The 24,469-nt window shown below is 48.6% G+C and overlaps 1 pseudogene across 1 annotated transcript in view; it reads right to left on the bottom strand.

Annotated features, from left to right (window-relative positions):
- LOC147736988 (uncharacterized) overlaps positions 1-24,469 on the bottom strand; it is a 58,062-nt pseudogene that overhangs the window by 4,160 nt on the left and 29,433 nt on the right. The window lies entirely within an intron of this gene.

Here is a 24,469-nt window from a genome sequence, read left to right as displayed (position 1 = left end):
AGGAAGGAGAAATTAATTCATTTCTCCTTCCTTGTGTCTGGTTTAAAAGGGTGCAGTTTTCTCACGCTAAACCCAATCTACTGATTTTGGTCAAATGGGTTTAGCATGAGAAATCTTGGGTGGTTGCACGGGAACGCCCAAGCACCCCCCTTGGCAAGTCCCAATGGTGCAAAGTAACGTGAAGCAGTGCTATGCGCTGCTTCACATTACTTTTACATTATTTCCAGCGCTAAAAAAGTTTAGCGCTGGAAAGTAAATTAGGAAAACAAGATTTTGCGCTTTTTTGTGCCACTTTTGTGATGCAAATACGGCGCAACATATTAGTAAATCTCCCTCTTCTTCTTTACAGCCTTTACAAATTAGCAAGAAATATTTCATCATACACAGATATTTAACTAAAGGTTCTGTTGATCAGGTGATATCTTATTAATGTCTGAAAAGGAGGTGATTTACCAGTGTTCACAGAGTAACTGAGCAAAGTAAAGGCGCTCACGGAACACCCAAGTTCTTGAGGTTTTGCTTGAGATAGACGCATATGGTCAAGATTTCATTTAAACAACAATAGAGTTTAGAAAAAGAGAAGGGTCAGACTGGGCTGCAGAATTTCCAGTAACTCTTTACGAAGTATACAACAAAAGCAACTCCATTTACACACTTCTTCTCATTCTTTCCCATTCGCTTAAGATTATCTCAAATGCCAACTCCTGTCTTTACCTTGCTGTTTATAAGTCACCTTTGACACTTTCAACAGCTCCCTTGGTTCAAGCATTTCTGGTTTCTTCTAACCTGGAAGATTGGAACATTATTGTGGGTTGAGGGGGTTTCCTATCGCCATAACATCTGTCCATCTCCCTGAAACCAGTGCCGCTTACAGCGCACGGTTCTGGCCCTGAAAGACAACTTTAAAAAGCAAGTCTTTAGTTCTTCCTCAAGTAGATAAAGTTCTGTAAGATGCAGCTCCTTCCGGGGCTTTTGTGTAAAACAGAACGAGGGGCTCACTGTAAGGCCCATCCTTTACATTATAAGCGTAGATAAGGCAAACAAACGTTGATTCATATAATTTAATATTCAACGATATCAGTCATTTAGTACTTATGGAGAATCCTTCACAACCAATAATTTACCTGACATATCCAGGCAGCAGATGTGTGCATATTACTCTTTTTTCCCCCCTTTTCCACCATTACATGGCATCTGGCATGACATTGTCCGTTTGGGGCCCAGGATGCCACTTTGTGACTGGATGGGCATTTGGCAGAGTGGGAGGAGGTGTCAGTTATCCACAGGTGATGCGACATTTCTACCTTTCTATATTTCTCATCTTCTAGTTTATCTCATTTCCTGCCTTCGGTCCCTCTACTGCCCTCTGGCTGCTCACTCACTCTGTGGGGTTCATCAGAAGTCAAATAACGGCCTGATACTCACAAGGCCGTGGTTCTCACTTCTTCTACAGCACTTATTGTGGCCTAGTTTAGAGTTTTTCCAACAGATTATTGCCTCAAAACTAGGGGTGGGCGAAGAATTCAGCTCTGCCGGCGGAGCTTACGAATTTTTGCCCAGAGTGCGGAGTTCCAAAAAACTCCATGAAGTAATGCAGAACTGAGTTTTTTTTCTCAAGCAGTTCTCCAACGGTAAGGCGATGAGTGCTTGTGAGAAAATATAATGCACTAGACCTCCTCCGGGCGGGATTTCTCATTGCGGTAGGTCGCGACCACTCGAGTGTAGAAATCTGCCATTCTCGTTGATGAAGCTGCCACTCGATTAGAATGTCAATTTGAGCGGCAGAAAGCAGCAGCGCCCTCTGGCACAACGCGTAGTGCCGTTCGTGCTGCTTTTATAGTGTGGGACAAACTCCTGGTACTAAAAATCAGTGAGAGCAGCGCAACTTAACAAACTCTGCCACTAGCGGAAGTCTGCAGAGTGCGACAGAGTTTCCATGGCACTTCGTGGAGTTCCGCGGAGTAAAACTCTGCAAACGACGCCAAGGCATTATCAAAACGTGCCTGCCTTATTATAATTTCTACAGGATGAAATGCATTCTTAATGGGGCGGGCAGGATACCTGCCACATTTGTGATGGAATAAACCATCCGCTGAAATCTAAATCAGGCCTTTGGTGTACATTGTGTCCAGTGTGGCTAGCTGGACTTGAAGGATCTTGTGGTTTGTGGGTCTCTCACTGCTTTGAGGTCATCGCCAGGCAGACCTTCTGTCAGCTGCGCCTCATGCAGATCTTCCTTCCAGGCAGGACTTCTGCCAGCTGTGCCTTGTGCAGATCTTCCTTTCGAGGCTGGACTTCTGCCAGCTGTGCCTTGTGCAGATCTTCCTTCCAGGGTGGACCTCTGTCAGCTGTGCCTTGTGCAGATCTTCCTTCCAGGCAGGACTTCTGTCAGTCGTACCTTTTGCAGATCTTCCTTCCAGGCAGGACTTCTGCCAGCTGTGCCTTGTGCAGATCTTCCTTTCGAGGCTGGACTTCTGTCAGCTGCACCATGTGCAGATCTTCCTTCCAGTAAGGACTTCTGTCAGCTGTGCCTTGTGCAGATCTCCCTTCCAGGCAGGACCTCTGTCAGCTGTGCCTTGTACAGATCTCCCTTCCAGGCAGGACCTCTGTCAGCTGTGCCTTGTACAGATCTCCCTTCCAGGCAGGAATTCTGTCAGCTGTGCCTTGTGCAGATCTTCCTTCCAGGCAGGACTTCTGCCAGCTGTGCCTTGTGCAGATCTTCCTTCCAGGCAGGACTTCTGCCAGCTGCGCCTCGTGCAGATCTTCCTTTCTAGGAAGGGCTTCTGTCAGCTGCGCCTTGTGCATATCTTCCTTCCAGGGTGGACTTCTGTCAGCTGCGCCTTGTGCATATCTTCCTTTCTAGGCTGGACTTCTGCCAGCTGCGCCTTGTGCATATCTTCCTTTTTAGGCAGGACTTCTGTCAGCTGCGCCTTGAGCATATCTTCCTTTCTAGGCTGGACTTCTGCCAGCTGTGCCTTGTGCATATCTTCCTTTCTAGGCAGGACTTCTGTCAGCTGGGCCTTGTGCATATCTTCCTTTCTAGGCAGGACTTCTGTCAGCTGCACCATGTGCAGATCTTCCTTTCTAGGCAGGACTTCTGTCAGCTGCACCATGTGCAGATCTTCCTTGCAGTAAGGACTTCTGTCAGCAGCGCCTTGAGCATATCTTCCTTTCTAGGCTGGACTTCTGTCAGCTGCGCCTTGTGCAGATCTTCCTTCCAGGCTGGACCTCTGTCAGCTGTGCCTTGTGCAGATCTTCCTTCCAGGCAGGGGCTTCTGTCAGCTGTGCCCTGTGCAGATCTTCCTCCCAGGCAGGGTCTTCTGTCAGCTGCTCCTTGTGTGGATCTGCTTTCCAGACAAGGGCTTATTTCCTCAAGGATCAGTTCAAAGGTCGGGAGAGGTAGAACTGGTCTAGGTCATCTTCTTTATTGCAGTTCTACTGGTCAAGCCACAGAGCTCGCGCTCTGAGATGAAGGAGAATCTGGATTTTCTGAGCTCTGTGGAACATTAAGACAGTTCTATGGCATCCAGCACACACTACAAGACTCCAAGAGTCAACGCTACAAGTGCTGCTCCAAGGTTTAATTCAACCAATGTATCTGAACATCCCCTGGCAAATGCCAACTAGAGAATCAATCAGTCATTTGTTAAGCGCACTACATTCCCGCGAGGGTCTCAAGGCGCTGGGGGGGGGGGGTAGGTGGAGGCCGCTACTGATCGAACAGCCAGGTCTTTAGTATCCTCCTGAAGGTCAGCAGGTCTTGGGTCTGTCGTAGGCTCAGTGGGAGGGTGTTCCATGTCTTGGCGGCGAGGTGGGAGAAGGATCTCACGCCGGTGGTTGTTCTTCGGATGCGACAGACGGTGGCGAGTGAGAGGTGGCGGAGCGTAGCTTGCAGTTGGCGGTGTAGAAGGAGAGCTGTCTGTTGAGGTAGGCAGGGCCGTTCTTGTGGAGTGCCTTGTGTGCGTGGATGAGGAGCTTGAAGGATATCCTCTTCTTGACGGGGAGCCAGTGTAGGTTTCTCAGGTGGGGGTGATGTGGCCGTGTTGTGGTACATCGAGGCTCAGTCGTGCCGAGGCGTTTTGGATGCGTTGTAGTCGATTGATGAGCTTGGTCGGGGCTCCCGCGTAGAGGGCGTTTCCGTAGTCGAGTCTGCTGCTGACGAGGGCCTGGGTGACTGTCTTTCTTGTATCTGTCGGGATCCATCTGTAGATCTTGCGCAGTATGCGGAGGGTGTTGAAGCAGGAGGAGGAGACGGTGTTGACTTGCTTGGTGATTGAGAGCGTTGAGTCGAGGATGATTCCCAGGTTGCGTGCATGGTGGTTGGGGGTCGGGGCTGCCCCCAGTGCCGTTAGCTACCAGGAGTCGTCCCAGGCTGACGGGCTGGAGCCGAGGATGAGCACCTCCATCTTGTCCGAGTTCAGCTTCAGACGGCTGATCTTCATCCAGTTGGCAACAGACTTCATTCCTTCATGGAGGTTGGCTTTGGCGGTGATGGGGTCTTTGGTGAGGGAGAGGATCAGTTGAGTGTCATCGGTGTAGGAGATTATATTGAGGTCGTGCTGTCGGGCGACGGGTGCGAGCGGGGCCATGTAAATGTTGAACAGTGTCGGGCTGAGGGAGGATCCTTAAGGTACGCCGCAGATGATCTCGGAGGCTTCGGAATGGACCGGGGAAGGCGGACGCTCTGGGTTCTGCCAGAGAGGAAGGAGATGGTCCATTCCAGAGCCTTGTCTCGGATCCCTGTGGCGTGGAGGCGTGCGCGTAGTGTGCAGTGGCAGACGGTGTCGAAGGCGGCGGAGAGGTCTAGGAGGATGAGTGCTGCAGTCTTCCCCTTGTCTAGCAGGGTCCTGAAGTCGTCGGTGGCGGCGATGAGGGCGGTCTCGGTGCTGTGGTTGCTGCGGAACCCTGACTGGGAAGGGTCCAGGATTCGGTTCTCTTATAGGTATCGGGTTAGCTGTCTGTTAACAATGTTCTCGATGACCTTGGCTGGGAAGGGGAGCAAAGAGATGAGTCGGAAGTTCTTGAGGTCTCTTGGGTTTGCCTTGGGTTTTTTGAGTAGGGCGGTGATCTCGGCGTGTTTCCAGCTCTCTGTTAAGGTTGCGGTCTCAAGGGAGAAATTGATGATGTTGCGTAAGTGGGGTGTGATGGAGCTGCTTGCTTTGTTGAAGACGTGGTGCGGGAAAGGGTCTGACGGTGAGCCGGAGTGGATTGTGCTCATGGTCTTGATGGTGTCATGGATGCTCACGCTGGTCCAGGCTAGCCAGGGCATGTGGTCGATGGTGTGGGGAGGGTCTATAGTGTTGTTGTCTGTTGGGGCTGTCTGGGTGTTGAAGCTGTCGTGCGGTGGAAGAAGGTGGCGAGGGAGTCGCACAAGGCTTGCGACGGCGGGATGTCGTTGGTGTTGGAGAGTTCCTTCACAATGTTGAAGAGCTCCTTGCTGTCGTGTGCGTTGATGTCAAGGCGGTCTTTGAAGGAGGTCTTCTTGGCAGCCCTGATGAGGTGGTGGTGGTGGTTGCGGACGGCGTCCTTGCGTGCTGCGTTGCTGTCCGGAGTTTGTTCACGTTGCCTTTTCTTCTCTGAACTGGGGGCGGTGTCCCGGGGGCTCGTATACGAGGGTGCCTCTGAGGGTGGAGTTGGGGTCTGTGTGGATCTGGAAATGCATGTGTTCGGCGGTGCTGAGCGCGTCGTCAGTGCTAGTCGAGACCCTGATGCTGATTCCTCCTCCACCTCCGTTGGTGAGGTCTCTGCGGGTGATCTTGTAGCCGTCTGGGATGGCTATGGCGATGTCGGGTGCGGAGGAGTTGTTCAACCAGGTCTCTGTCAGGAAGGCGACGTCAGGGGAGGTTGTGTTCAGCAGGTCCCAGAGCTCGACGGTGTGTTTGCGTGCGGAGCGGGTGTTCAGTAGTATGCATCGGAGGTGGTTGAGGTCTTTCTTGGCGGGTGGTTTGTCTGCTCTGTGGCTGGTGTAGCTTCAGTTCCGGCAGGTGAAGGGAGCGTGTGTGCGTTTCGGGGCGGCCTTGAAGCAGTTGTGGGTCCGTCCGGGGTTGAGAGCGTGCAGAGTGCTGGCATCGTAGTGGTGGCGGGTGTGGGGGCCAGGGGTTCTTGTGCTGGGCGCGGTCCAGGCGCGGGCAGGCGCAGACAGGCCAGCAGCTCGTCCACGCAGCGGCCGGCATGTGTGGGGAGATGGGAGTGAGGAGCAGCTGGGAGGCGGGAGCAGCGAACCGGCAGTCAGGGGCGGAGCCGCAGGGGACGCAGTTGCGGGGGTGGTGAGGGGCGACAAAGGAAACAGAAGGCAAAAGGGCACAACAGTTGAGGGGGAAACAAATGGCAGAGGGCAGAAAGGTCACAAAAAGGGCAAGAAGGTCACAAGAATACAGGGGGAAACGAGTGGCACAGAAGGCAGCAAGGTCACAGGAAGGGCAAAAAGGTCACAGAAAACAGGGGGAAATGAGTGGCACAGAAGCACAGAGGTCACAAGAAAGGGCAGAAAGGTGACAAAAACGGGGGAAACGAGTGACACAGAAGGCAGAAAGGTCATAGAAATGCAGAGGCAGCTAAGCACCAGAAGGCAAAAACGGGCAGAGAGACACGGGGCCACGAGGGGTGCAGAAGGAAAAACCAGGCAGAGAGACACGGGGGGCAGCGAGGGGAACAGAAGGGAAACCGGGCAGAAATACACGGGGCAGCGAGGGAGAGAACAGGCACAGGCGGTGCTGTGCGGAGGGGGAGCGACCTACCTGGAATGGTCAAGGGTCGCTCTACTCACCACGCAGCGGCCAGCCTATATGGGGAGGTGGGAGGGAGGAGCAGCTGGGAGGCGGGAGGTGGGGGCAGTGAATGGGTAGTCAGCAGGGTGGGGCCGCAGGGGACGCAGTGGCGAGGAGCGACAAAGGAAACAGAAGGCAAAAGGGCACAACAATTGAGGGGGAAACGAGTGGCACAGAGGCAGAAAGGTCCCAAGAAAGGGCAGAAAAGGTCACATAAAACGGGGGGAAACAAGTGGAAAAGAGGCACCCAGACCCAGCGGCGTGGGTAGGTCGAGCAGTTGGACGCACGGGAGACTTTAACCATATTTTGGATGTCTGAACCCGATGTACAGTCCGCCGGGTACTGTTGTAGCGTGTATACTTGACACATTAGGCAGATGCAGCACAACACAGGTATATTACCACGTGGAACACATTTCCTTTTGTGAGATTTTTAGAATAATACACTAGATACTCGTATAGATCCTGCGAACGTAGACAGTCTTCCACTATAGATACTTTCATTACTAAGGTCCTGAAGAATTGCGTGTCATTGTACACACACGCGAGAAACATGTTGACCGTTAAGATCACACACTAACCGAGACTCATACAGGAAACATTGAATTCCAACGAGTACCGGCTAGTCTTTCATTTTAATTAAAGCAGGGAACCCCCAGAATAAACTCGATACTGGTACTCCTAGCTTTATTTTAACTCACATATACATCTACGCTCTTCTGGCCCCACACCCTCACTTCACCTGACGGCAGTTGGATAAAAGATCTCCGCTAAAGTGCCCCTCTTTAAGGTGTCGCCCGTTGAGTATTGCACCGCCGACCCAACGAGGAGCATCTCAGATGATGAAGCACGGCACCTGAAAGGGTGTGTGATGGCATTACATCCAAAAAAATGGATGCCCAACTGTAGGACTCATTGAGACCAACAGTATCCAAACACAAGTGTGACACGTACATTCACCCATTTGAGGAACAGCCCAGCCTTTTTTGTAAAACTTACGACTTTAGGGCACACGCTGAGGTTGGACCTACCACTCTTAACGAGTGGAAATTGCCCATCGAAACCCCTTCCCCCTCGTCGTAAACAGAGGCACAAAAGTCACAAGAAAGGGCAGAAAAGGTCACAAAAAACGGGGGGGGGGACAAGTGGCACAGAAGCACAAAGGTCCAAGAAAGGGCAGAAACGTCACAGAAATGCAGGGGCAGCTAAGCAACAGAAGGCAAAACGGGCAGAGAGCCACGGGCCGCGTGTGGAGCAGAAGGAAAAACCGGGCAGAGAGACACGGGGGCAGTGAGGGGAGCAGAAGGAAAAACCGGGCAGAGAGACACGGGGCAGGGAGGGAGAGAACGGGCACAGGCGGTGCTGTGCGGAGGGGGAGCGACCTACCTGAAAGGGTCAAGGGTCGATCCCTTGACCCTCCTGCCTGCACCAGCAGAGTGCAGAAAGCTTTTCAAGTAAATGGACTTTCTCCATCTGCCGTAACTGAAGATGTTAAACCTTAGTAACATCAATCCCCTATGGACAAGGTCCTCCATTTTGATATCAGAATGTAACTCATCCTGCGCAGACACAAACCCTCTAGTCCGTATTGCATGAAGCTGGGTGGTTCTCACCCAAAAGAGGGCCCTCCACAAATTGCTGACATTTTCTTACACCCACTGGACAGCCGTGGCAACACACAGACCAACTACACCCCCTCAGGGATCACTCGTCCATCTGCCAGGATCAAGACTCAGATCTTTCAACCTTCTCTGTTACCGTCTTTGGAACGGCCCGTCTCTGGGATTCGTGGAAGCTCCACACTCAGGGAGCTCAGAGTTGCCTTGTAAAACCATCTCATGAGAGTGGAAGTAAAGAACATTAAGTGACACGCACTGCACAGACGTGTAAATAAATCTACCATTATCATTCCATGAACCATTGTCCTACTGCTCATGTTTCGACATGGATGTTTTGCCGTCTATCACAGCAGCTTCTTCATTTAAAATCTTACTCAACAGTTTGTTTTCCATCATACCTACTTACCTATGTACTGTTTCTGACCCTACGACATCTCTGGCAGACATGCTGTGCTGTCTGTTGCTTCATAAATGGGAAGTAGATTGCTACTGCTGTAGTGTAGATCCTATATTCCCAATAGGCGCTGCGCATTGGAATAATATATCCTATAGATAAGACGTAGGACTGAGGTCGACTAGGTCTCTATTGAATATACTAAACTTAATAGTGAGTGCCAGATAGCTCAGAGGTCACTAGAAACTTTCTCGAATTCACAAGAAGGGATTCGTTTCTGACAACCGCATAAACATGAGAACTTTGTTTCCCAAGAAGGAGAAACATATCTCTAGAGTAGAGGAAACAATAGATACGTATTTTACTCAGTCAATCGTGCATGCTTTGTTTCTACAGAGTTGCAGAGAAATAGTAAGACAGGCATTTTCAATAAAAAAGGTTTATTGAACAGTCTTCTTTCTCATACAAGAGAAGTGAACTGCTACAATCGTTAAGCAGACTGCAAAGTATAACGCGTACAGCGAGAATAGTATTATAAAATAATAGTGTAAGAGCATTGTATGGGTTCTAAGCCATATAAAAATACACACATAAATACACAGGCTAAAATACTCAACTGGTGCTTCTAAAATACGCCTACCCCGATGTACCTAACCAAAGTCTAGTACAAAGGAAGAAGTAAGTATTGTGTAGAATAGATTTAGATTTCTTTGCCAAGAATCTATCCAAGATTTCTCTAGGTTCTAATAAGCTCCATACCTTAGTTAGAATGAAGGAGGTCTGGTATCTCTGTCTCGGGACTCGACTTCCCAACTCCCCGCAAGGGGAGCTCAGAAACACTGCAGCTGGATTCTCGGCAGGAGAAGTGACAGCTTCCCGATCAGTGCCTCAGCTTGAGGGTCGGCTTCCTTCGGCACTTGCTGTAGCGAGCTCCGTTGGGCAAGTAGATAGTCGAACTGCTCCGAACCACCGTGTCTTTCTAGAGCAAGTGGAGGTATATTTATACCTTGAAGGTGTCTAGCAATGCCATATTTTGACATAAAGTAGGACATAAACTGAGAAAGCAGTTTTTAGGCAGCTATCCACTTTTGTTGATTCATCAGGTGCTCTCCATCCTGCTCAATCCGGATTTAGAGCCTCTTATAGCACCGCTCTTGTGGAACTATCAGAAGCCATAAGGGAGTGTTTGGATGGGGGCGGCCTTGATTTTATTGGACCTCTCTGCCGCCTTCGATACGGTCCCTCACCAACTACTCCTTTCTAGGCTCTCACATTGGCGTGTCTGGGCAGGCCTGGAAGTGGCTTGAATCCTTCCTAGTAGATCGCACCCAGCAGGTCTGGATGCCTCCTTTTTCTTCCACCCCCCGGATAGTGGCCACCGGAGTTCCACAGGGCTCGACTTTGAGCCCCCTGCTTTTTAACGTTTATGTTACCCCCCCTGATCTTCCTCGCAGAGGAGCTGGGTGCTAAAGTCATCGCATATGCGGATGACACTCAGCTCCTCTTTACCTGGAAGGAAGGTGAAATATCTCCTTCAGCAGCCCAGCTCTGCCTTGCAGCGGTCTTTGGTTGGCTGGCCCGGGCACAGCTGAAGTGCAATGAGGGTAAATCGGAGGTTCTCCTCTACGGCCCTTTTCCTCCGCTCTTTAAAGAGACTTTCTGGCCCCCAGAGTACCCCCAGCCTTTGTCATCTGGCAATCCTGCTAAAAAGCTGGGGATCTGGTTTGAGGAAGATCTCAGATTTGCTGCTCAAATAAAGCGACTGGCAGGGGTGTGCTTCGGTATCCTAAAATCTCTCAGGAAGCTCTTCCCTTTCTTACCTCGATCTGCCAGGGAAATGGTCCCTCGGGCACTTATTTTGTCCCGTATCGACTACGCCAATGGCTTATACGTTGGACTCCCGGGATACCAGTCAAAGAAAGTGCAGGTAATTCAGAACGGGCGGCCAGGGTTCTGCTGCAAATCCCTGGGTGCGTTAGCATGAAGCAGCATTTACGAGACTTGCGCTGGCTGCCTGTTGTCCACCGTATCCAGTTTAAGGCTCTTACGCTGGCTCACAGAGCCCTGCATGGTCTTGGCCCGGTTTACCTCCAGAGGCGCTTTTCCTTCTACACGCCTCGTAGAAACCTCTGCTCTACCACTCTGCGCCTGACCACCGTTCCCCGCTTTCGCAGGGTCTGGCTAGGGGGTAGCTCCCTCTCTGTTAAAGCTGCGGAGGCCTGGAATTCCCTCCCTCTGGAGCTGCGCAACATCCAAGACACCACGCTATTTAAGAAACAGCTGAGGACCTTCCTTTTTACCCAACCCATCTAAATATGCTGCTCGCTGATATGGTTCACCTCCACGCCGGGACACTCTTGAGTATCCGTGCGCGATATAAATGTCTAATAACATAACATAACATAATAACGTCAGGAAAAAACTCCTAGGGAATAGTTGTTCTTTGCAAAGTACATGAGTTCTTGGACAAATCAATATTCGAGCAAGGGGAAGTTCCCTAACTGCTTAAGCTGATTTTCCAAGAAATCGTTCTGACGTTTGGTACGGGTGGAAGTAGCAATGCCTATATTTGGTCTGTATGAGATATGTCTAAATAAGGACATGATTTCTATGCCTATCTAAGGGCAATGTGAATCGTACCTATATAAGGGCATGAATCGGGAAAATTCACTCGGAGCCTAAAACGCCACACAACACTGCAGGAAGAGGGCAGTGTCCTTGCAGTCAGATGCACTTGATTGAGATAAAAGGTAGCATGTTTGTTAGAAAAGCTGCAACTGTTAGAATAATAACATACCAAAAGTAGCACATATAATGCAATAACAGACCAGGTCCTAGAAAAACGTGACGCAAACAATGCAATAACACAGGCCAGGCGTTGTGACAACCTGACGCAAACAATGCAATAACACAGACCAGGCACTAGAAGAATCTAATGCAAACAATGCAATAACACAGGCCGGGCACTAGATGCAAACAATACAATAACACCGGCCAGGCAGTAGGATTGAAGCAAATAATGCAATAACACAGGCCAGGCACCAGAAGAATCTGATGCAAACAATGCAATAACACGGTCCAGGCACCAAGAGAATCTGATGCAAACAATGCAATAACACAGGCCAAGCACTAGCGTTGAAGCAAATAATGCAATAACACGGGCCAGGCACCAAGAGAATCTGATAAAAACAATGCAATAACACGGGCCAGGCACCAAGAGAATCTGATGCAAACAATGCAATAACACAGGCCAGGCATGAGGAGAATCTGATGCAAACAATGCAATAACACAGGCCAGGCATGAGGAGAATCTGAGGCAAACAATGCAATAACACAGGCCAGGCACGAGGAGAATCAGATGCAAACAATGCAATAACACAGGCCAGGCACGAGGAGAATCTGAGGCAAACAATGCAATAACACAGGCCAGGCATGAGGAGAATCTGATGCTAACAATGCAATAACACAGGCTAGGAACCAAGAGAATCTGATGCAAACAATGCAATAACACAGGCCAGGCGCTAGGAGAATCTGATGCAGGTGAGCATGTAATACCTGGCGGGATCTAGAGTACTGTGTGGACAAGAGGGTGGGAGGGCAAAGACTAGCTTCATATGGACTGAAGCGTGGGCAAAATGAGCAGTATTTGAAGGAAGTACTACCATATAGTAAATCATGCAGAGTCAGTGTTTTGTGTGTGGGGGGTGGGGGGCAGGTATGGGATATTACGTACCAAGAGGTGTCAGAGATATTATAATCTTCCCTACAAGGGTCATCTGCTTTACAAAGAATTTCAATACAGGAAGTGACTCTAAAAAGCAGCGACGGGACATGCAGTGAGAGGAGAGAATGCAGAGTATCACTAACCTTATGGAACAGCACACAACTTTAGAGGCTACTTAGATACAAGGGAGACACCTGAAATGAGCTCTGCACCTCACATGTACGCAGTACACGAAAGCGCCTTTACACACAGACCAAACATCCTAGGAGGGGCTGAGGGGAGACATAACATCTAATCCCGGTTTACCACTTTACCTAAAGATGCTGGAAATAAACACCAAATGTTACTTCTCGACAGGGCCACTATACAGGTCCTTATCCTGGAATTGTAGTTGCACCCTCACAATCTCCACCACCCCACTTGTGGTTTACTGCACTACGAAACTGTGCAACCACGAGACTCGTTGCCAGGAGTGTTGTTGATGCGTTGCCAGGAGTGTTCCCGGCAGTTACGTTTCTGGTGCAGTTGGATGAGTGGTGAATAAATCTTACCCTTAGCCTACCGATGACACGAGAGTTTGATTACCACATAGACATTGCCTCTGGTGGGGGGGGGGGGGTGGGAGGTGTACACAGCGCCCACTCTCATGGACTATTTACCAGAATGTAAAGTGGCCAAGTAATAACCTTTGGAAAAAGTAGTTCTGTGTTCATCAGACTTAAACTGTTTAGTACTAGGCGAATCCTACTCTTCCTGTGCCTCTGTCCCCTTATCTGACAATGTGGACAGGAGGATGGGTGGAAGAAATAAACATGAAAGGCACGATCCCAGCTCAAACCACCAGCATGGATTTCATTCACTCGTTCATTGGAGTTGAGCCCATTTACGTAAACGCAGGTCACAGGCTGTGTGTACAGCAGCTTCATACGAGATCTCAAACTCCCAGGCGATCTGAAAGGCATCGGAGTTGAGCCCATTTACGTAAACGCAGGCCACAGGCTGTGTGTCCAGCAGCTTCATACGAGATCTCAAACTCCTAGGCGATCTGAACGGCATCGGAGTTGAGCCAATTTTCGTAAACGCAGGCCACAGGCTGTGTGTCCAGTAGCTTCATACGAGATCTCAAACTCCCAGGCGATCTGAACGGCATCGGAATTGAGCCCATTTACGTAAACGCAGGCCACAGGCTGTGTGTCCAGCAGCTTCATAGATCTCAAACTCCCAGGCGATCTGAACGGCATCGGAGTTGAGCCCATTTACGTAAATGCAGGCCACAGGCTGTGTGTCCAGCAGCTTCTTACGAGATCTCAAACTCCCAGGCGATCTGAACGGCATCGGAGTTGAGCCCATTTACGTAAACGCAGGCCACAGGCTGTGTGTCCAGCAGCTTCATACGAGATCTCAAACTCCCAGGCGATCTGAATGGCATCGGAGTTGAGCACATTTATGTAAATGCAGGCCACAGGCTGTGTGTCCAGCAGCTTCATACGAGATCTCAAACTCCCAGGCGATCTGAACGGCATCGGAGTTGAGCCCATTTACGTGAATGCAGGCCACAGGCTCTGTGTCCAGCAGCTTCATACGAGATCTCAAACTCCCAGGTGAACTGAATGGCATCGGAGTTGAGCCCATTTACGTAACGCAGGCCACAGGCTGTGTGTCCAGCAGCTTCATACGAGATCTCAAACTCCCAGGCGATCTGAACGGCATCGGAGTTGAGCCCATTTATGTAAATGCAGGCCACAGGCTGTGTGTCCAGCAGCTTCATACGAGATCTCAAACTCCCAGGCGATCTGAACGGCATCGGAGTTGAGCCCATTTATGTAAATGCAGGCCACAGGCTGTGTGTCCAGCCGCTTCATACGAGATCTCAAACTCCCAGGCGATCTGAACGGCATCGGAGTTGAGCCCATTTACGTAAACGCAGGCCACAGGCTGTGTGTCCAGCAGCTTCATAGATCTCAAACTCCCAGGCGATCTGAACGGCATCGGAGTTGAGCCCATTTACATAAACGCAGGCCACAGGCTGTGTGTCCAGCAGCTTCGTACGAGATCTCAAACTCCCAGGCGATCTGAAGGGCATCGGAGTTGAGCCCATTTACGTAAATGCAGGCCACAGGCTGTGTGTCCAGCAGCTTCGTACGAGATCTCAAACTCCCAGGCGATCTGAAGGGCATCGGAGTTGAGCCCATTTACGTAAATGCAGGCCACAGGCTGTGTGTCCAGTAGCTTCATACGAGATCTCAAACTCCCAGGCGATCTGAAGAGCATCGGAGTTGAGCCCATTTACGTAACGCAGGCCACAGGCTGTGTGTCCAGCAGCTTCATAGATCTCAAACTCCCAGGCGATCTGAACGGCATCGGAGTTGAGCCCATTTACGTAAATGCAGGCCACAGGCTGTGTGTCCAGCAGCTTCATACGAGATCTCAAACTCCCAGGCGATCTGAACGGCATCGGAGTTGAGCCCATTTACGTAAACGCAGGCCACAGGCTGTGTGTCCAGCAGCTTCATGTGAGATCTCAAACTCCCAGGCGATCTGAACGGCATCGGAGTTGAGCCCATTTACGTAAACGCAGGCCACAGGCTGTGTGTCCAGCAGCTTCATACGAGATCTCAAACTCCCAGGCGATCTGAACGGCATCGGAGTTGAGCCCATTTACGTGAACGCAGGCCACAGGCTGTGTGTCCAGCAGCTTCATACGAGATCTCAAACTCCCTGACATACCAAGCCGCCTAAACGTTTCGATCATAAAAGGCTACTCCAGGGAGTCAAATGCCTTATCGGCATCAGCTGACTTCATGTCTGGGTTTACCCGATGCAGTACTGCGAATAACGTCCGTGTGAGAAAGTGGCTCTATATATGCTGGACCAAAGTAAGGTACAGGGTGTATAGAATCCACAATCCCCAGAGGTATAACAGAGGTCAGGACTGACCTTACTCTCTAAAGTGCTAGCTTGGTCAAGCAGTAAGGCAGTACCAGAGGACAGTGTAAAGCATTTGTTGTACACACTCAATCAATCAATCAGGAGTTTGTTAAAGCGCGACTACTCACCCGTAAGGGTCTCAAGGCGCTAGGGGTGGGGGAAGTGGGGGGGTGCAGGTTCCATTCCATCAAGGAGGGGGTCTGTCGAAGAGCCAGGTTTTGAGGTTTCTTGCGAAGATGGGGAGCGATGTTGTCTGTCTGAGGTGGAGCGGAAGGGCGTTCCATGCTTTGGCCGCGAGGAAGGAGAAGGAGCGGCCTCCCGATCTGGTCTTTCTGGTGCGGGGGACCACGGCGTAGGAAAGCTTGGCTGATCGTAGGGTCCTTTGGGGTGCGTGGAATTTGAGTCGGCTGTTCAGGTATGCTGGTCCGGTGTCGTGGAGGGCCTTGTGTGCGTGGGTGAGCATCTTAAAGGTGATTCTCGCCTCGACGGGGAGCCAGTGGAGTGTGCGCAGGTGCTGGGAGATGTGGCAGTGTTTTGGCAGGTTGAGGACCAGTCTTGCGGCGGCGTTCTGGATGTTCTGTAGCTTGCGGATGAGGTTTTTGTTTATTCCGGTGTAGAGTGCGTTGCCGTAGTCGAGTCTGCTGGTGACCAGGGCGTGAGTGACTGTCTTTCGGTGTTCGAGGGGGATTCATTTGAAGGTCTTACGAAGGAGGCGGAGGGTGTGGAAGCAGGAAGATGATACAGAGTTGATCTGGCGGTCCATTTTGAGCTCAGAGTCCAGGATGATTCCCAGGTTGCGTGCGTGGTCGGTGGGGGTTGGCGGGTTTCCGAGGGCGGTGAGCCACCAGGTGTCGCTCCAGGCGTCGGGGTTTGGGCCCATGATGAGTACTTCTGTTTTGTTGGTGTTTAGTTGAAGGCAGCTGTTTTTCATCCATTTGGCGACAGCTTCCATGCCTTCTCGAAAGTTGCGTCTGGCGGTGTTGGGCTCGTTGGATAGGGAGAGGATGAGCTGGGTGTCGTCTGCATATGACACGATGTTGAGTCCGAAGGTTCTGACGATGGGGGCAAGTGGAGCCATGTAGACGTTGAAGAGCGTCGGGCTGAGGGAGGAGCCCTGGGGGACTCCGCAGGTGATCGGTGTGGGGTCCGAGAGGAAAGGGGGGGAGTCTGACCCGCTGCGTCCTGCCGGAGAGGAAGGAGCAGATCCAGTCGAGGGCCTTGTCCTGGATTCCTGCATCGTAGAGTCTGCGTATTAGGGTGCGGTGGGAGACTGTGTCGAACGCCGCTGATAGGTCGAGGAGGACGAGGGCTACTGTTTCTCCTTTGTCCAGTAAGGTGCGGATGTCGTCTGTTGCGGCGAGGAGGGCGGTTTCCGTACTGTAGTTTTTTCTGAAGCCGGATTGGGAGGAGTCGAGGATGTTGTGTTCTTCAATGAATGTGGCGAGTTGGCTGTTGATGGCTTTCTCGATGACTCAGTCAGTCAGCAAAAGGTTTCACACACTCAAGGACTGAACTCCAGGCCAATTGTTTTGTATCAAAAGATATAGTTGTTATATTTTTAGAACCAACAGGTGTCAAAATATACTTTTCTCAATATGAGTGATCTCAGGTAATTACTTTACAAAGAGGCAATAAACTTTGTAAACACAATAGGTACAGGGGTTGCAGTAGGCAACACAATTCTAAACACACTATAGCATTGAGCTCAATGTGTTCTTCTACATAAATGCAGCTGATTACTTTATTGATTACTTTTGTACCTCCAGGACTTGATCCTAGATTCAGTCCTGAGGTCTAAGCTGAAAACAGTTTAGTAAAAACGTTTTAGTTATTGCAATGATTTTTAGAGAATATAACGGTATTTTAAAAGTTGACAGAAACTTTTCAGTGAAAAACTAGCAATGTTATCCAATGGAAGGAAATTCAAGTCACAGGTAAAGTAGGTTCTCGTTACTTTTGTAATCCAGGACTGGACTCCTAGGTTCAGTATTCAGGTCTCTACCTAAGACAGGTAAGTAATTACGTTTCAGTATTTGGTATGATTTTTAAGGATTATTTTCATAAGTAGACAGAAGAAATTTCAGAGAAAAACAGTCAATGGTTTCCTATGGAAGAAAATTCAGGTTACTAGTAAACACGTTAAGATTACTTTTGCGGTTCAGTACTGGGCTAAAAGGTACAGTACTGGCTTCTTTCCTGATCACAGGTGAGTACCTCGGTATTCGTTATTCGGCTGATTTTAGATGAATATTGTAAAGTTTAAAAACTTCACACTTAGAAAATCTTTTGAGTCAAACCTGTCAATGTTATCCAATGGAAGGAAAGTGAGTTATCGGTTTTTAGGTGAGTACTCGATTGGTGAAGTTCAGATTATGGGCATAGACTCAGGGGTCCCCCAGGGTCAGGTAGGTACAGTTTGTACACCCTCAGTGGCACAGGGGCAGAGGTAGTTAGACTCAATGTTATTCCATGAGAGGCAGGGGGCCTTCGGTTGGTGGCTGCTGGCTAGCAGGCCACGCGGCTGTGGGAGCGGGCTCTCGGTTACTTGCTCAGGACAATTGGGGAAGTAGATAGGGACAAAGGTTGCACTGCCAGGGGCACTCGGGCGGCTCGGTGCAGGGTGCTTTTGGGCCGTCGGGCGCTCAATGTTATTTAATGGAGATCTTGAAAAGGGAACAAAGGCTGCAGGCTCAGGGACGGAGGATCTTCTGGAGCGTCCAAGACTTCGAGGGGTAAGTTGGGATCTTGGAGGATAGGGAGGCACCCAGAAATTGGGCACAGGGGGCCGTGGGGCGCCGGGGTGTCTTTTGAGGTCGGGGAATCTTACCACCTGCTGGTTTCGGTCGGAGGGGTCCTTTGTCCTGAGGCTGCAGGCGTCGTCTAGGTCATCAAGGAGGGTCCTTGGGCACTGGATTCCAAGTCAGAATCGCTGGGGGAACATCCTCGGGGTCTTAGTTCACTCCAGCACAGGCCAGGCTTGGCGGGTGCAGAGTGTGCAGGGTTTGGGGTTCCGGGCTGATGCCAGGGCTTGTTACTTGCTTTGAGCAGTACCACAGCTCGCGGGAGACCCAGGTAGTCAGAGTCACAAGGCAGTCAGGTTCTCTGGGGTTTTTGAGGTGGCTGACCACTGGAGACGCCGGGGTTTAGCAGGAGCAGGTTCGGGGGTCGACAGGCCGGTAAGGCTGGGGCCAAATCAGTTGGTGTCTTCCTCTTTTTAGCAGCTGCATGGCAGGTCTTCTTGTTTCTTGTTCTTCTTTCTTGTTTCATAACCTGGATCTGGGGAATAAAGGTTCAGGGTGCCCCTAAATACTAAATTTAAGGGCATTACAGGTAGGGCAAGGGCAGGGACCAATGGGTCTCTGTCCTGGGGTGGGTACACCCCCTGGCCTGCTCCTCTCCTGTGGGAGGGGGGCAGGAGCCTGGCTGTGATTGGGCAGGTTTCCCCGTCTTCAAGATGGCCAGAGCCCGGGGTCGTGCATAACCTCGCCTCTCCCACCTGAGGGGTGGAGTTGGCACAGGCTGGCACACCCCCTTCCTGACATAGGGTTGCCCACCAGTCTTCCCGCCAGAGTGTGGGTTAGAACTGGTGGGGGCCAGTTGCTCAGTACTGTCACGTTCTAATCTAGGACCCCGATCAATACTGTGACCTTATGCCCCTATATGGCTATAATCCATTTATACCCCTATAATGGCATGAACGATCAAGAGTAATAGTTCAGAAACTCGTCTCTGGCCTAACACGATCAGAGCCACATTTCAGAATCTCTTCCTCTGCAGCTCATTAGAGCAAATGACACAGCAGAAGCCACTATCTAAGATTCCTAGATTACACTCCGAGTTCTTCAACAAGATAAAACTCAGCAACCTGGGAAAACCCCGCTTGCTATGTTTTGATTAGAAATAGAACTCTAATGAGCACTGAGAGATGATCACTTCCTAGTGACATCTTTATTGACGTCTTATGTCCAAAAACTTACGTCAAACAAGGCACCTTTCAGGTATAAAAATTACCAACGTTGCCTTAAGCAAACGCTGCCTCACCGACATCGATGATAGCGATGGAGTGGTGAATACAGGAGCAGAACAGCTGTCCCTTACAGAGCCCAGCAGATACAAGCTGCCCACGGACGCTGCCCCTCCTCCTCCTCGACGCGCTGAGAGAGACGCTGTCTTTTCTCCTGCTGAGAAAATCCAGCTCCGTCGTTTCCAGCCTACTCTTGCGAGTGACTGTGATATCGAGTCCTGGAAGGAGATACAAGACCTCCAACATTCTATTCCAGAGGTATGGTGTTGACTAAACCCTTAGAGAGAATTCTTGAAGCAAACCTTGGCAAAACCAACTTAACTTAAACTGCTACTTACTTACTCCCTCCCAAGTATTAGGCTTAGGTCAGGTACACTGGGGTAGGCGTAGTTAGAAGCACCAGTTGAGTACGTTAGTCAAATGTATGTATGAATGTTTATATTTTATTTATTTTAACCATTGTATGGCTAAGAAACCATATCAATGCATTTACAGTATTATTTTGCAATCCTCATTTTACTGTACGCACTTTTTATAATAACAAGTCTTGCAATTGTGGCAATTCATTTCTCTTGCATGAGAAGAAAGACTGTTCAATAAATAATACCTTTTTATTGAAAACGCCCGTCTCTCTATTTCTCTGCATCTTGGTGAAAGTAAACTGCACAACTGACTGAGTAAAATAACTGTCTATTGTTTCACACGACTCTAGAGATTGACTCTTATTCTAAGGAGCAAAGTTGTCATGTTTATGCGGTTGTTGGAAAACTGAATCCCTTCTTGTCCGTACCAGGGAAGCTGATCACTTCCTATTCAGTCAAGAAACTTTCCAGTGACCTCGGAGCTAGTTGGTAACAAAGCCAATTAAGTTTAGCATAGTCAGTAGAGACCTGGAAGACCGCACTTCTACGTCTATACTATTGTTTATGTTATTCAAATGCGCAGGGCCTATAGGGAAAATAGGAACTACACTACATGGCGCCCAACGTTTGGTAAGGCGATAAAACTAACACAAGACGTTAGAGTAACTCAGTCGTGTATTTTTCACATAGACCCCTTTCTACCGTAAATACTCCAATAGACGTTTGGAGTGGGTGAAAGGTTAAAATCTGCCCGAACTTAGTAGGAAGAGATTCCTCTGTAAAGCTCTGGTTTATTCAACGTTGAAGGATACAGTGTTCCAAAATATTGTGCACCTAATCTTTGTCTCCTTGGAGACCTGCTCTGCAAAACATTTCTGACAATAAAATGTCAGACTTAGAGAACGGAACCGCTGCACCCACAGTAAATGCGACTCAGCAGGGTCCCGATGAAATTAATGAACCGGGTGCAATAATCATTCCGGTACATTTAAGAAAATCTATAACGTTAAAACTTATAGAAAATGGACTGACCACACAAGGTGGCAGTCGTCTTCGTGATAGAGGCACACGAATATCGGCAGACAGAGGTATTCTATTCATGGATAAAATTTCCAGCGGCAAACACCGCAACACACGAGTTCCACTATTACAAAAAAGGGGATCCACCGGAAGAGTACGCTCCTTTCGAGAAGATTGAAATCCCATTAAAATACCAACAGCATTTGCTCTGGTTTAAAGGCGCCCTAAAACACAATGATCATATTACCAGGCTCGGTCCACTAGGTAGACCAGGAGCAACGTGGCCGGTTCTAGCCAGCTACACACCACATCCAGACATTGATAAAATGTCAAGTGAAGAACTCTTAGTTCAAATAAGAGAATTAACAAACGCATATAGAAAGTTGGTTCAATTGACAATGGAGGATAAAACGATCCGCCAGAAATTGAAGGAAACAGATATAGCAGATCAACCAATTGAGCTTGCCGTCATTATAGAAAAATTTTATGAAGAACTAGGTAAGACAGCTTGGGTGGAAAACCAGTAAAGCCCCAACTGCTCGAAAATCCAGAAAAATTATTTATTAAAAATAATTCAAACACTCCTAAAAAGAGCTGGGACGGAAATAAACAATCCACTCCCAAGGAAAAAGTTTTCCAGTCCAGAGGAAGGTCTCCTCGACGGAGGGAAAGAACTCCGACTCGAGAACACCAGTCTCCCCAGAGGGAGCCCTCTGAGAAAAGATATAACCTTAGAAATAGGGATAATTTGAAGAAGCCTGATAGATATCAAAGTATTGATACACGTCCCTCTCGATCTTTTTCGCAGAAATCGGAAAAAGAAGAGGACGGTCAGACCCAGGAGAGCACACCAAGCCCAAAGACAAGGAACCTGCTCAAAGTAAAAAATCTCAATTTCCAAGAAAGAAGGTAGCCAGTATTAGAATAATCGAACATGCCGAGAATTCTGAGGACACAGTTGAAAAACGGGGAGTGGGCACAGACAATGCTAGACAGTGCAGCAGAAATCACCATAGCTCGCAAGATCCTGATGAGTCATCTGGAGACAGTGGACACGAATGAATACAATCAAGTAGAAACTGCCGACACCAGAGTTAGCGAGCCCCATAAGATATACGAAATAACACTGCGTATAGAGGGTGATAAGACTAGGAAAATAAGGGGTCTATTTTGGGATAAACTCTCAAAAGGCTATGGCATTCTGTTAGCTGAAAAAGATTGGCCCCCAGAGTTTGTCAGGGAGTGCCCTCGTGGCGAAGAAATGATTATGCCTGCCTTCTCGAATCACATTCCGATTCACACTAAATATACATTTGCAAGGAAATGGGCAGTGGCCCAGGCACCAGCATTATATAAAAATCATGTAGGATGGGATGAGGACTCTCCTCCTCACAAAATCCAGTTAAAAAGTCAACCGACTGCACAAAGCCAGTATCCCATTAAGCAAGAAGCTAAAAAACAAGTCAGGGAGATTTTAGATCAACTTGAATACCAGGGGGTGATTGAAACATGCACCTCTCAAATGAACAATCCTTTGTTTCCTGTCTCCAAAGCAGACGATTCATACCGTTTAGTTTTGAATTACAGACACCTTAACGCATGTTGCAAAACATTTGCAGTACAAAATTCGCATAGTGCTGCACTAATGAACAACATAGTTAGGAAAAAATATAAAACAACATTAGACATATCAAATGGTTTCTTTTGTCAAAATATTGCACCAGAAAGCAGATACTTTACCGCTTTCTCAGTAATGAGGTCTCAGAAAAATTTCTGTAGGCTCCCACAGGGATTCAAGAATAGCCCAGGACTATTTTCAGACAGAGTAACAGATTTACTACAAATATATGATGGAGGCATTATCTTATGTAGATGATATCTATCTCACAGACGATGACTTGGAGACTCACTTGAAGAGAGTGAACACCATAATACTTGGGTTCGCAGCAGAGGGTTACAAATTCAACTTTAAAAAGTCTTGAATTGCCCATCTGACAGTATTATTTTTAGGATACGAATTATCAAGTGAAGGAAAAAGCCTAGCGGACAACTTCTTAGAGAAGTGCGCTGTGCTCCAAGCACCAAAAACGCTGAAGAATTTACAATCGATTCTAGGTTTTCTGAATTTCGGAAGAACTTATATTCTAAATTATGCGGAGAGGGTTAAACCTCTCTACGAACTAATTAAACCTGATTTTAAACCAATCAATTGGACTCAAAAACACACAGAAATTTTGAGATCACTGCAAACAGACATGTTAGCAACAAAAAAAATTAGATACACGTGATAACACACGCGATCTTGTAATCAAAGTAATCCCAGGAAGATGCGGATTCACGTGCCTGACCTCTAATGAGGGAAAAAAAGGTACCAATAGCTTACAAATCACACTTGTACACACAAGCGGAAAAAACATTCAGTCCCACAGAAAAAACTGTGAAAGCAGTAGAAACTGCATTAGCCAATGAACGAGAACTAGCACATGGCAGAAGGATCAATATCCTCACAGCGGAATCCGCCTTCGAGGCGCTATTCAGCCCAGTAAACCTGCCCACAGTGTCACTGGATCCGAAATGGATACAGTGTGTAAATTCTCTTGGAGCGGAAGATGTGAAATACTATTTCGCCCCGCAATTCGAAAAACTAAATGATTTGACTTATGAAGAAGAATATCCTCTGCCAATCGAAATTCTGCCTCTCCAACAATACTCCTGTATAATCTATACAGATAGATTTACACAGCATTTTAACGTAGTGAACAAATCCTACGATGCAGCATGCGTGATTGTTAAAGGTCGCTGGCTGTGCGGTAAATTCAGACCGAAAATAACAAAAACTGAATCAGTGAGAAACTGTTCGGCTCTGCGAGCTGAAATCAGATCTTTAAAGATGGCGCTTGAAAATGCAGAACGTGAATTCCCGACACTAATCGTGTGCGATTCGCATTTTTGCGTCAACTCTTACAATAATAAGTTGCAGAGCTGGATTAAAAATGATTACAAAGATGACACAGGTGCCACAATCAAGCATAAACTGCTTTGGAAACAGGTAGTTCTTTTACAGAAAGAACTACAAAAGACTCACGTGATACACACTTTGAGTCATCAACGTGATGGCGTTCACGTTGGAGGGAATTCATTGGCTAATACAGCCACAGCGGAAGCAACTAAACCGGCTTCCGTAGCCACTAAAAAGCGTTCAGAAAAAAACACAGAGACGGGGAAACCATGCTGGCAGTAAAAACGTCCGTAAAAGGCGACTGTGCAGCACTACCCGTGAACTATCCACTCAATTATGCATACGTAATTGATGCAAACTCCGTTCCTTCTGCTCGAATCCCTGGAGTGGGGGATAGGGTCATTCCAAACATGAACAGGAAAAAGTTATTAATAGCAGACGCACACATGGGTGAAGGTCCAAGGCACAAAAAGATCAGGGAATCTCTGACTGAATTACAATCAGTATACTGGTGGCCGGGGATGAGCGTGCAACATCAAATATATGTGAAGAACTGTCCCAATTGTGACAGGGATCGCAATAGTGAACAGGTCCAGTCTGTTGCCCGGCTACCAATTAGAAACAGCGTAATGCTGTCTACATGCCATCCAGTGTCCTATTAATCATTTGAGA

The sequence above is a fragment of the Lissotriton vulgaris genome, chromosome 1_1, assembly GCF_964263255.1.
Source record: "Lissotriton vulgaris chromosome 1_1, aLisVul1.2, whole genome shotgun sequence".
NCBI lineage: Eukaryota > Metazoa > Chordata > Amphibia > Caudata > Salamandridae > Lissotriton > Lissotriton vulgaris.
Note: the sequence above shows the minus strand (reverse complement) of the source record. Positions and strands in the feature narration are given on the sequence as shown.